General features: G+C 34.8%; 1 long non-coding RNA gene across 1 annotated transcript; it reads left to right on the forward strand.

The window, feature by feature from the left end:
- Positions 1 to 12,313: 12,313 nt before the first annotated feature.
- Positions 12,314 to 13,274, forward strand: LOC109133862 (uncharacterized). Its single transcript, XR_002039081.2, has 2 exons — positions 12,314 to 12,561; positions 12,660 to 13,274. It is a non-coding gene; the product is annotated as an uncharacterized LOC109133862 (long non-coding RNA).
- Positions 13,275 to 13,596: the final 322 nt, after the last annotated feature.

The following is a 13,596-nucleotide window of genomic DNA, read 5'->3' on the forward strand; positions in this document are numbered from 1 at the left end:
TTTAATTATTCTCAAGTTTTGTAAAACCACGTATATGTTACTGCTTCCTTATGAAGTGAAGTAGTGGATTAGTGGATGTTTTACATGACATGGAATAATTAATCTAATTTAATTAATTAATTAAAATCATGGAGATCATGTGATAATGGTTTAATTAGTGGAGAACATGTCTTGTCTTAATTGTCTATAAATAGGCGCCTAATTCTTTGAACAAAGTGTGTCTGACTTAGCTAATTTGTCTTAAGTTATCTAAAGAGTCAGTGCCTTTTCCTTAAGAGAATTCATACTTACATTAATCGAGTTTATTACTCTTCCATTGTTTTACAAAGTGTATTTTTGAGAAAAGGGTTTGAGTGAACTCTTGTAAGTGTGAGAAGCTTTGAGTGAAGCAAGAGAAAGAGAAAGAGAAAGGAACTTCGAGTGAAGTTTGAGAGGAACGTCAGTTGTGGGAACTGTCGTTGGGAACTTGAGTTGAGTGACTTAAGTTGAGAATCGAGAGAAAAGTAATAGGTTGTAATCAGAGTTTTTTGGCCTATTATAGTGGAAAGTTGTTTAAAATCCCTTGTGGTCGAGGTTGTTTCTTCCTAGTTCCTACGAGGCCTAGGAAGTTTTTCCTCGCTAAATCTCTCGTGTTCCTATTGTTTGTTCCCAAGTTTACTTTTAATTCCGCAAAAAAGTATAGCTTATTCTCTCATTATAATTCACCCCCCCCCCTCTTATAGTGCTCATATTATACAACATAAAACACGAAGATGGATACCTCCATGAGTTCCTGCTAAAACTGGAGATGAACAAACGTATCACTTAGTACGTACATGCTCTAGATCTATGCTAGGAACTAAACTACAACCCCAGAAGGGGATTGGCTAATCTAGGTTAAAGCTATGCTAGAAAGGAAGTAAATTGCACGTCGTTGTGTGTTGTGTTTGTTGTGTTCAATTGATCATTCTTCTTGTATTTATATCATCACTACGACTTGAATCATTTATGATTCAAATCACAACTGCTCTCTTCTGGCGATAAAGTGTCATGTCCCACTACCCACGTAATCTTACATGCTCCTTCATCAGGTTTCCAGTAACGTCCTTATCCACGTTTTCATGTCATGTAACTTCTATCTCCTGAACATTCTTGGCCTTCATAGATGTTCTTTTATGGGCTTCTAGTAATTGACTTTCCTTGACTCTTTATCATGGACTTCTTAGTATGATTGGGCCTTCATATTAATGTAAACATTAAACCCTTTGGGGAATAATATAATATATCATAATAAATGTTAGCCATCACATAAAAATGGTAGTAACAATCACTATATTACCTCATATTACACTTGCTAATTCAGCTGCAATGATCCCCCATTTCAAGCATAAATCAAAGAAAACTCTCACTCATTATTCCATGACGAACAAAAAAAATTTCATTCTAGAAAAAAAAAACCTCAAAAACATATTAATGTTGAATATCATCTGCAAACTACAATTAAAATTTTGATAGGTTGCAAAGAAAATCAAATCTTTAAACAAATCTTTATTAATACTCTCTTGAAATCTTACACAAAAAAAAAAAAAAAAAAAATCTATAACTCAAAAAATATGTCAAGTTCCCTTAAATTATAAAAGTAGTAGATACGAAATCTTTTAAAAACAAAAAACATTAGAGTGGAAAAAGGAGGCTCAGATCCTCAACTAGTCAAATAAAAATTGATGGGGTGGAAATCTTTCAGTCATCTTTTAATAAAATTCAAATATAGCAATTCTATAGTAGCCGAAAACTAGAAAAATAGAACTTGCCACTAGGGCTTCTCGAAATTTGAATAAGAGAGAGAGCGGAAAATGAGCGAATAAGAAGCAAAATCAACTTAGACTATGACTAGTAAGTAGGGATTTCCACCTAAGTTTCATATATGGGCCAACCAAACGGATTCTTATAAGTGTCTCCGTCACATATAAGAATTTGTACTCTCATTAACACTCTTTAGTAGTTTATGAATTTATTTTCAAAAAAAACCCACCCCACCACAAGCACCACTAAGGGCGCGTTTGGTTCACCTTAATAAATAAAGTTTCAGGTCCAATCAGTTCAGTTCAGATAAGTTCGGTTCAGTTTTGATAAGTTTCAACCAGGTTCTATCAGGACAATAAGTTCCAATCAGGCCCGATAACTTTCAATCAGATACAATAAGTTCCAATCAGGTCTAATCAGTTCCAATAAGGTCCAAATAGTCAATGATTGATAAATTTGAATTAAAATTTTAATTAAAGTACCACTATGATTACTATATAGTATTATATTTGTAATATTATCTATTATTTTATTTGGAAAAATTGATTTTATCAGTCCCAACTATGGGCGCCCTGATAAAAACAGTCCCAACTTCAATTTATTATTGTTCAGTCCCAACTTTTGGGGGTATTCTACAATAACGATCCCAGCAGGTTTCTAACCTGCTGTAGCAGGTAAACTCTTCTTCTTCCTCTTTCCTCCCTCCTCTCTTCACTGCTCCATTCTCCTCCTCCTCTCCCCTGCCACCCAACCCCCTCCTCTCCCCTGCCACCCAACCCCCTCCTCTCCCCTGCCACCCAACCCCCTCCTTTGCTACCCAGCCCCCTCCCCCGAAACCACCAACACCAGCCCACCAGCTCCCTCCCTGCAGCCACCACCCCCCCACCCCCTGCAGTCCCCTCCCTGCAACTGCCGCACCCCTCCCCCTTTCCCCACCCCCACAACCCCTCCCCTTCCCCTGCAACTGCCGCAACACCCCTCCCTTCCCCTGCAACTGCCGCAACACCCCCTCCTCTTCTTCTGCAAGCGCCGCACAACCCCCCATCCCCTCCTCTTCCCCCGCAAACGCCGCTGCAACGGCGAAGCGACGAGGCGAACACTGAGAGGAGGCGCGACGACTCGACGAGGGCTGAGTGAGAGGAGATGAAGACCGACGACTGAGAAGAGGCGACGAGGACTGTGCGCGAAGGGACGGGGAGGGGATGGGGGTTGCGCGACTGACGGGGAAGGGGAGTGGGGTTGCGCGACTAGCGTGGAAGGGGAGGGGGGCGGTGCGACTGGCAGGAGGGGGGCTGGGTGTTGGGGGTGGTGGGTCAGGGGAGAGGAGGGGTTAGAGTAGGGGAGGGGAGGGGAGGTGGCAAGGGAGGGAGAAGGGGAGGTGGGAAGGGGGGTTAGAGCAGAGGAGGGGAGGGGAGGTGGCAAGGGAGGGGGAAGGGGAGGTAACCTCTTAAACCGGTTACTAGTTAACCTGGACCATTATTGTAGAATACTCCCAAAAGTTGGGACTGAACAATAATAAATTGAAGTTGGGACTGTTTTTATCAGGGCGCCCATAGTTGGGATTGATAAAATCAATTTTTCCATTTTATTATTCATATTACGATTAACTGATATGTTATCATTAAAAATTTTAATTAAAGTAACGTTGTGATTATATAGTATTATATTTGTATTATTATCTATTATTTTATTACTCATATTTCTATTTGTTGATTATATTATTATTAAAAATATTATAACCATGGCAAATAAGGTTAACAATAATAATCATCATAATTATAATATTTTGGAATTCTTCTTTAAATAACTAGATATAACATGTTTCGTTACTAATAACAATGAAAGATATAAATGTTATTAATGAAAGATATAAAAGCAACACTATTGGATATATTAGTGGTGAAAGTTTTGTATAGGCAAGCATGTAAATAATATTTGTTTTTGTTAAAATGTTAATCATAAGAGATAACTACTAATCATTACTATTTTTTGAAGGATAAATTTTATTGATTAGTATGTTATAATAAAATTTTAGTGATAGTATTTATGTTAAGGGTAATATTTATGTTATTACTCATCAATTTTTTTGTTAAATAAGGTCAAATAAGTTACAATCAAGTTCAATAAGGTCTAATAAGTTTCAATCAGGTCTAATAAGTTTCAATCAAGTCAATAAGTTTCAATCAGGTCTAATAAGTTCCAATCATGCTCAACCAAATCTAATAAGTTGAATCAGGTCTAATTAGTTCAGTTCAGTTCAGGGTTATTCAGGTGAAGAGAACGCACCTTAAATAAGGCTCTGTAATACCCCCAAAATTTATACACGTCTAAACTATGTCATCGACTTGGAGAGCGTTACCGCCCCGGTGAAACGCAAGGCTTATTAAAATGAAGACATTAACTTACTCCTTATTATAAAAACCAAACTGCAATGGAAATAATATGTTAACTACAACTCAGGAATCACTATGGACCCCTTTTTATTTAAAACCATTAATTAAGTAATTTATAAACAAACTCTAGAAGGTTCAATAAAACACTTTAAAAGTTTAGAAACAAAGAGTATCTCCCTATGCCCGTACTCATGCAGCATCCACAACAAACCTAATCTGCTCCCTATTAAATATCAATGGTTCATCACATATTCACATGTCAACAAACAAACACAAATAACAAACAATCAGTTATGTTGAGTACGTACTTAAACAATGACATAATATACCAAGCATAATCAAAATAATAAGAATCGTTCCTAGACATGATACTATGAGAATATTACATTTTATTACCAGTATAATTTAAATGGCAACGAACACGCACCGTCATCTTCCTAGAATCATACGGGCTACTTAACTTAATAGACAACTTGGTCTATTAGATGGAATACAAATGCGTTTTTATTCCGCTTCACACCCATCACCTTAGTATACATACCCCCAAGATCGTACGGAAACTTACGCCTACTTGAGTTATCAAAATTTATAAGGAGACTATTGTCTTCACAGTAGGTCTGCGTAGGAGTGTAGAACAAGTCCGACACTCCCCTGATTGTTCATTACACTACTAGAATAATTGATTATTGCTGCAGTGATATTGTTGATGTTTTACCTGTAACACCCCGATAATTCTCTCTTTTCAAAAATACCTTTATAATATAAAAGTAGAGAATTACCCAACTATTATCGCCCGTGTGATAACGTATCGGCTTATTCAGAATTTTGCAGCGAAATACATATAACTAAACTTTAACCTTTTATTATAAATAAATAAATAATAAGTATTTAGAAATCAACAAATCTAAATGAGTCTTATTCAAATAAACTTAAATATTTAATGTTCCTACTAATGCAGAAAATAAAAAAATACTATTTACATATCCTCTCCATTCCAGATTCCCAATGATGCACATCTGCGAACCTGTAATGTCAATGTTTTGATGAATCTGCTCACCAAAATGGGTCATCACAGGATCAATAAGGCAAAGTCGTGATCACAATCACAAACAAAGCACGTAATCAGCGAAGCTGAGTACTACATATAAAAATATAAGCATTCCTAACATGATACTAAATAACTAACATGCAGGGATAAATAATAATATAATCATATAACATTTCTGCACATAACTTTAACTGAACTAAACTCTAAACATCTTTTTAATAATCAAATGGAATAGTTATTGGACCTGAGTTGTCTTATCTACTAATGCCTTCACCTAGGAAGACGGAATACATGTGCTACTAGGCACTACAACGCATTTCAGATTGACCTGCGATATCGAGGAACTTTTGCTAATTATAAATAGGGATGGTGATCAATCCATCTCCAGAAAAAGCCATGGGCTACCACCATGTACTCCAACTCCTAATGTCCAACTCTAGACGTGTAGTCTAAAGTCTATAAATTCCTTGTTACACTTTACGTTCTTTACAAGTTATTACTTGTTATGACACATATACAAGCAACACGGAACTACAAAGCAAACATGCACAACTGAACTTCTTTTATCTTAGGATTTAATAAGTGATCACAACTTACAACCCAAGACTTACTTTCTTTCAATCTCAAACTTTCTTATTTGTTGAACCTAGCCAACAATCAAACTTATCTTTAAAAGACATAACTTATCAACTTACCAAATAAGGCCCGCAATCCTCATAAAGTAATGAAAATAATACTTATAAGGGAACACATCAATAACATGATTCAATCTCTATAACTATATTATTCCCCATGTGAATTAATAAATTATCCATCACTGCTTGCATCAATAAATCCATACAAACATGACAAATCTTTACTCATAATAAATCTCGAAATCACATGCTTGCACACAGGCATAAAACATGTAACAATCAATCATACTAGAAATCACATATGAACTTAATGTTCCTATACATGAATACTAATTTTTCTCTAAATCATGACTAGCACACAGGTATGTACGTACCTTGTGTAAACTAGTCGACGGCCACTTTTAATTCTTTAAAAGTATCTACAGTACTATCGCCTAGAAATCAATATAAACTAAAATCAATACTCTTAAATAAAAATACAGCAACTTTGAAATATTTAAAATCCCCTTTAAATATATTTAAAAGTTGATTTTACTATCAAAACTTCAATTACTTTTAATTCCTAGAATAGTACTACCATACTAGTAATTAAAATCCTCAAAACTCCATTAATAAACTCCTTTCTGAAATTCCAGCAACTTTAAAAATCATAAAACCCTCTTTAAACATATGTAGACATGATTAAATTCATAATCAACCAATCTCATAGTATACAACATGCTACTATGGTTTTCTAGTAATTAACACCCTAAACATTCATGCTTTAATGATTAAAACTTCGATCTAACAATAATAAACAAATCTGAATTTTTATTCTTATAATATACTTCCTCCATTTCTAAATAAGTGCAACATTTGCATAGTGTTTACTATTCACAGTTTAATCTTTAATTAGCTCTGATACTTTACATTTTAGGAAAAATATAGTCATGTGGGATCTTGTTAGATTCGTTTGAATGTGAATTTTTTTAATATCAACTTTTTATAATTTTTACTTATTGATAATTGAAGATATTAATGGTTAAAATAATGCATTGGCAAACGTGAAAACAAGAAGTGTTGCACTTATTTATGAATCAAGATTATTTATTAAAACAGTAAATTAAAATCAAAAATCAAGATTAACATTAAAAGAAATCATAAAAACACAGTCTTTAATGAAATCTTGAGGAAAAAGAAAAGAAATTAACCAACAAAAAAAAAAAAGAAACAAAGGAGGCGTCGAAAGTAAGGAACACACAGCAGCAGCACTCGACGCACCAAATCGGGAAGTTGAAAGTTTTGTGACGTTTCTTGTTGAGGAAGAAACGTTACTTGAAGAAGAAGAAAACTTGGAAGAAGAAGAAAAAAAAAACGTGAGAAGGGAGAGAGAAAGAATGTTGGCCATGTGGTTTGAGGAAGAGGAGAGAGAAAATAATTCTTGTGTGGGGTAAAATAATTGGGTATTAGGATATTTCTAATGAGGCTTCCTTTTGTGCTTCAGAAAAGGAGATTGGACTCGATTAAAATTGATGATGAATAGAATAAATAAATTAGAACTCCTAACATCAATATGACTCATCTTTCCTAATATACTTAGAATTTAAGTTCCCCAAGTACACTTAGACTTCTTTTCCAAATCAAATTAGTATTTAAAACATTTATCAAAGCATGTGTAATTAAAATACTTTTTACTTTCTTAAATCCTTAAAATAATTTCTTTTGACTTTTAAAATAGTCAACCTTTTTAAATAGTCAAATTATTTTAAACTAAATTATGTTTAAATATAAATATATGAATAATAAAATATATTTATAAAATTCTTTAAAATTATGGGGGATTACATTACCCATACACAGAAATATATCACGTAAAAAGAAAAAGGGAAAATATAAAATAACCATATTGATGCGGTTTCGGCCGAAAATCGCAGCAATATAGTTTCAACTTTCAACGGAATTTTTTTGAAATTTTTTTGACTATTTGACCAAATATATTGCTGCGGTTTCTGGCAATAACCGCAGCAAATGTATTAAAATAATATTAAAAAATATTATTTTAATATATTGCTGCGCTTCCTTCCAAAAACCGCAACAATGGGTCCTTAAAAAGTATTTAAAGATGCTAGGGTTATAAGCCCATCGCTCTAACCCTCAACATCATTGATGTGCGCCTCTTACACGCTAGCTAGGGTTTTTTCATTCTCTCTCATCATCTTTTTCACACCTCTCTCCTCTCTCATGTTCTCACCTCACTTTGTCTCACGCCTCTTAATTCACACCTCTCTCATCCTCGCAATTCTGACGCCGACATCTCCTCGCCTCGTTCATCATCTTCCCGCTGACGTCTTTAAAGAACTGGTGGCTTGTTCGTCTCACACGCCGGCGTTGGCTCGTCTCGAGATTTGCTCGTCATCGTTTAAAGATGGCGAAGCAACGCGCTTCAATCGACCATGGCGCTACCACCATGGTGCTTCATTCTTCGATCTCTCTTCGTTCAACATGAAACCACCATGGCGAAACCGGTTCTTCTCCCTCTCTTTCGCCCTCACCATGGCGAAACGTGCAGCAATTTGACCTCCATTTTCGACCTCCGACGAAGCAAAATACCTGAATTTCTTGGTTTTTTTCTTTTTTTTCAGAATTTTCTGTTTTTTTTTTTGTATTTGTTTTCCATTTTTTTCGTTTCTTTTTTCCTTTTTTAATATCTGTTTGTAGTTTTTGTTTTTCAAGATTTCTTTTTTATTTTCAGTTTCTTTTTTTTTAGTATATATTTTTTTTTATTATATTTTTTATAATTAGTCATTTAGTTGTAACTTTTGTTTTTTTAATTTTTGCTTTTTCATTTTACTTTTTGATCTTTTGTAATATTTATGTAACTAGCTTTTTTTATCTTACTATATTATAATGAGATCATATATTATTTCATCTTCAGTTCGTTTAGGAGTTTGGTGGACAGTGGATGGGTTAGTTGCCTGGTTTTAATATTTCAAATTTAATTGCAAAATGCAAAAAAAAAAGAAATTTTTTTACCTGTAACAGGACCTATTGTTGCGGTTTTGGGCTAATAAAAATAAACATATTGTTGCGGTTTTGGCTAGGAACCGCAACAATATCTTGGCCTATTGTTGTGGTCAAAAACCGCATCAATAGGTTAATTACCTATTGTTGCGCCCTTAATTGATTTGCGTCCAAAACCGCCGCAATAGACCACTTAATGACCGCAGCAATAAGCATTTATTCTACTAGTGTTACTTGTACGGATTCCAACTATAAGTTTATCGCCAAATATCCTTCTTAGTGTTATTCATTCACATAACTTTAAACATATAATCACTTAATGTTCTTTCCTAGATACATTGCTTAATTCTTTAGTTTAGGCAACCTCTTGTAACATCCTTGCTACAACAATAAATCTTAGGATTCCAATTCATTTCATGCTTGTGATACGATAGAATTACGCATGCCAATAATAATGCAACCCAATTCACATGTCATAAAACCAGGAAATACATACAGATTTCCAATCGATTTCATGTTACTAAACAATCTCATCAATCATAATCATACAATTGTTCCCTATCACATTTTCTAGGTTCCCATGAAAGACTTCATAACCTAGACATGATACTATCACATCCAATTGAACTAGTACGTATACGTAAGTAACGGAGAATCTTTGCTGACTACTTAAACATTCCGCTTATGCAATTGAGACCTAATCGAAATAAGAAAAGTATTTCAGTGCTAAGTCCTTGATATTAATAAAAAAAAAACAGCTTGACTAACTATGTAAAACTTAGTATTTCGAATAATAAAATAAACATTCTTGTTGTTTAAACTTTATTTTCATGAACTTTATTGAATGGACTTTTCGTCAATTGCAGCCTTTTGTAGTTGCGAGTTTGTTAATTGCAGCTTATTCATTTCAAACTCTCCAATTGCAAAATCATAAATTTAAGGTACCTTTAAGTTGCAGCCCAATTTGGATTTGAGGCCAAAGAGAACGTCATGGTTAACCATGGTTAACCTCCAATGAGATTTTTTGTCTCAACCCTTTTCCAAAACCCTCGATTTCTCTTTCTCTCCTCTGACCTTCAGTTGCTCTCTGTCCTCTTTCTCCTCTGACCTCCATTTTGTCTCTCCTCTCTCTCTAGGACCACAATGTTCTTTCTCTTCTCTCCTCTCATCTCTCCACTCTCCTCTCCGTGCTGGCATTTTCAAAAATAGGAGGCAATGACTGAAAATTTTGCGAGAAGCTCCACACAAGTGGAGTTTGGTTGAACAAACACAAAATGTTATTTCATTCCCATTTCATTCATTACATTACAAATTCACTTACTACAAACTTAGATAATCAGCATTGGAAGCTCTTACAAATCATAACACTAACAATCCCTCCCCCCATTACATCTCAAGTTAAGATAAAGTACAAAACAACAATATGGCCAAAAGTGCACATATTACCCAAACCTCACATGTCAATCCTGAACTAACCCTTGTCCTCTTCATCTTCAACATAATTTTGTCTGTGTCCTTCTTCCTTCCAAGTGCAACTGATTCCTTCAGCTTCCTCTTGAGCACCTCCACTTTATTGCTTAGTTGTCTCTTATCTTTCATTATCCCTAATATTACATCTCTCTGCCAATTTGTTGGGTCTTCCTCATCAATCCACTTAAAGTAATTGCATCCCATTGTGTTAGTGTCAGCATCATAGTTTGGGCATGCATAAAACCTTCTCTCCGGATTGTCCTTAGTCCAAAGCTCTCGTTTTTGAAATGTACAGCCCACAATTACACCTCTTACCATCTTGACTCCAACCTCTACCCTTCTTAAACATAATTCCTGCCACATAAGTATCAAATCATGATTACAATTGCACTTATTTAGGTTTTGAAATCAAAAACCCTAATTTTTGAGATCAACAAACCCTAATTGTTTCATCCAAAAATTTTGAAATAAAAAACCCTGAAAATCCCGAACCAAAAAAAAAAAAGGGAAAAAAACCAAAAATTTAGTTGTACTAACCTTGTCTTATGATGCACAACACTACAAATCAAATGAAAATGCACTGAATTGAAGGAGAGGAGAGAGAAAAACAATGTCAAATGTGTTAATGGTTGAGAAGAGAAACAGAGAAAAAAAACGAGGGAAATAAATGTAAATAAACTGAAAGTCAGAGGAGAGAGAGAGAGAAATCGAGGGTTTTGGAAAAGGGTTGAGACAAAAATTCCCGTTGGAGGTTAACCATGGTTAACCATGACGTCATCTTTGGCCTCAAATCCAAATTGGGCTGCAACTTAAAGGTACCTTGAATTTACGAGGCTGCAATTGGAGAGTTTGAAATGAATAGAATGCAATCAACAAACTCGCAACTACAAAAGGCTGCAATTGGCAAAAAAATCCTTATTGAAACTAACATATTTAGGACTTAATTATATGTTTGCAAATCTGATTTTTGGTAACTTATATTATACTTGTTTTTTAATCCTAAAACTTACACAAATATACATAATTGTAATAAAATCAAAATTAAGAATTAAAATCATTCTAAGAACTAATAGTATAATCAAGAATATGATTTCGTTTAACTTTTACTATACTTTAGTTACAAACCCAACTTAAACCATTATATACACAAGTATTACAAAAATCGGATTTGAAAAAAATAGAATTATCATAAGAACTACAACATAATTATAAATCTGATTTCTTTTACTAATTTTATACTTTACTTATACTTACAAAACTTAATCAAAGATGCATAAGAATAACAAATTAGATTATATAATTTTTCCTAAAGAAGAAAAGAGAGAAAATAACCACCGACGACTGACGCCGACCACCACTCTGGCAACGGTGCCCACGACCCAGTTTTACCACACCACTTGCGTGACTCATCCCGCATTTAGCAGCACCTTCGAGCCCACACACGCACAAACCTCCACCCGCGAACTCCTTTGCACTCCCAACACACACTCGACTCACACCCAGCCCAGACCATAGGTGGTGCGCGCGGCACGACCTCTGTGCAAGTGCTCGAAGGCCGAGAAAGAACAAGGGTGGACTGAGGATGGAAGAAACACGTAGGAGGAGAAGAAAGGAAGGCACGCAGGAGAGAAGAAATAGGAGAGATAAAAAGTTCTTTGGGGTAAAAAAAACTCATGACTGATGAAGAAGTAAAGGTTCTATTTTTTTTTTTCTCTTCTCTCCTATTTATAGCATGAGAAACTCTGGTTTAATAGGATTTGTTTCCAACTCAAAATTCGATGTCTTATTTTATTTATTTCGAAAATAAACAAAACCAAATTATAATATAATTAGGTACAAAAGTAGGTTGTATATTTACATTATAACTGTAGGTTTACCCAAATTATATATTTTTTCCCTAAATAATATTAAAATGCTTTCAACTTTATTTTTTATATTTTCGTAATTATAAATTTAATTATCAAAGATACAAAGTATTACAGACTCCATCAACCACGCTCACCACCTAATCCGCCACCCCAGTTCCCAAACCACATTTGTAAGTCCAAGCAATAAGCAAGCCTGCTAAAGAGATTTAAGGTGTTAAAGATTTCTTTTATAGAGTTTTTAACTCACATCCTCATGTTATACCAGCGATGTGGGACGCTCAACTTGTAAAACACTTCCTCTTTGTTTCTTCCCACCCTCTGCTCATCTCCATATACTGTTGCGCTACCGCTACCAACTTGCCAAGGTCTTTTTCTCTCTCTTTGAAATCTTTCCTTTTTTTGTGCAGATCTAATGACAAACTCGAAATTAATGGACTGATTATTTTTTGATGAATATAAAAAGGTAGATTTTTTGGAGGAAGAACAAGAAAATAACAACAATGGTGGAGCAAACCAAGGGTAAAAAAGAAGAGGTTGTTACTCGTGAGTCGTGAATACACTATGAACATTCAAAAACATCTTCATGAATGGACCTTTAAAATTTGAGAAGAAGGCACCAAAAGTCATTAAGAAACAATGGAAGGCAATGGGAACTGACATTTGAGGAGACGCCAAGCTTTACCAGCAAATTTAGAGCAGAGGATCCGTGTTTGCATAGAGAGTAAAAGAAATGATGATGACGAGAGGATGCCAAGGAGGAGCTCCACTCTCTGGTGAATGTAGCTCCCATTTATGCAGAAGCTTTGAAGAGTCAAAGGTATTGGTACTGAAATCAGGTTATTGAAGATGAAGATTATATTAGCAAAAAAAGTTTTGAGTCAACGGTACTAGATAGTTTTGCTTTGTTCCTTTTTAATATTTTTCTTAATATTAGTAAAAGTTTCATGTGATTTGAAGCACTAAGGTACTGCACGAATTTTGATTATGTTTTGTACTAACAATTAAGAACACCTATCTTTCAAGTTTAAAACAACTTAATAGTTGAAAATATTATGAATACTAACATGGTTGCTTTTAATCATAGTTATTAATAATTTTTTTTATCTTACATTAAATATTAATGAAATATTTTCAGTAATTAAAAAATTATCGAGCCTGTTCCCCATCTTTCGAGCCGAACTTAAGGTAGCTCAGGCTCGGCTCATTAGAGTCTCGAGCCGATCTTGAACTCAAATCGAGCCCGCTCGAGCCAAGTTTTGACCGGGCCGAACTCGAATAGTTTGCGAGTCACCCTGGCTCATTAACACTCTTACCCCTCTCCATTACTCCAAATCCCTCTAATTTGATTCCCCACCCTCCCCTCCACTTAGAAACAGGTTAAGGGAAACCCCCTTTGATCA

Source organism: Beta vulgaris, chromosome 8 (assembly GCF_026745355.1).
Source record: "Beta vulgaris subsp. vulgaris cultivar EL10 chromosome 8, EL10.2, whole genome shotgun sequence".
NCBI lineage: Eukaryota > Viridiplantae > Streptophyta > Magnoliopsida > Caryophyllales > Amaranthaceae > Beta > Beta vulgaris.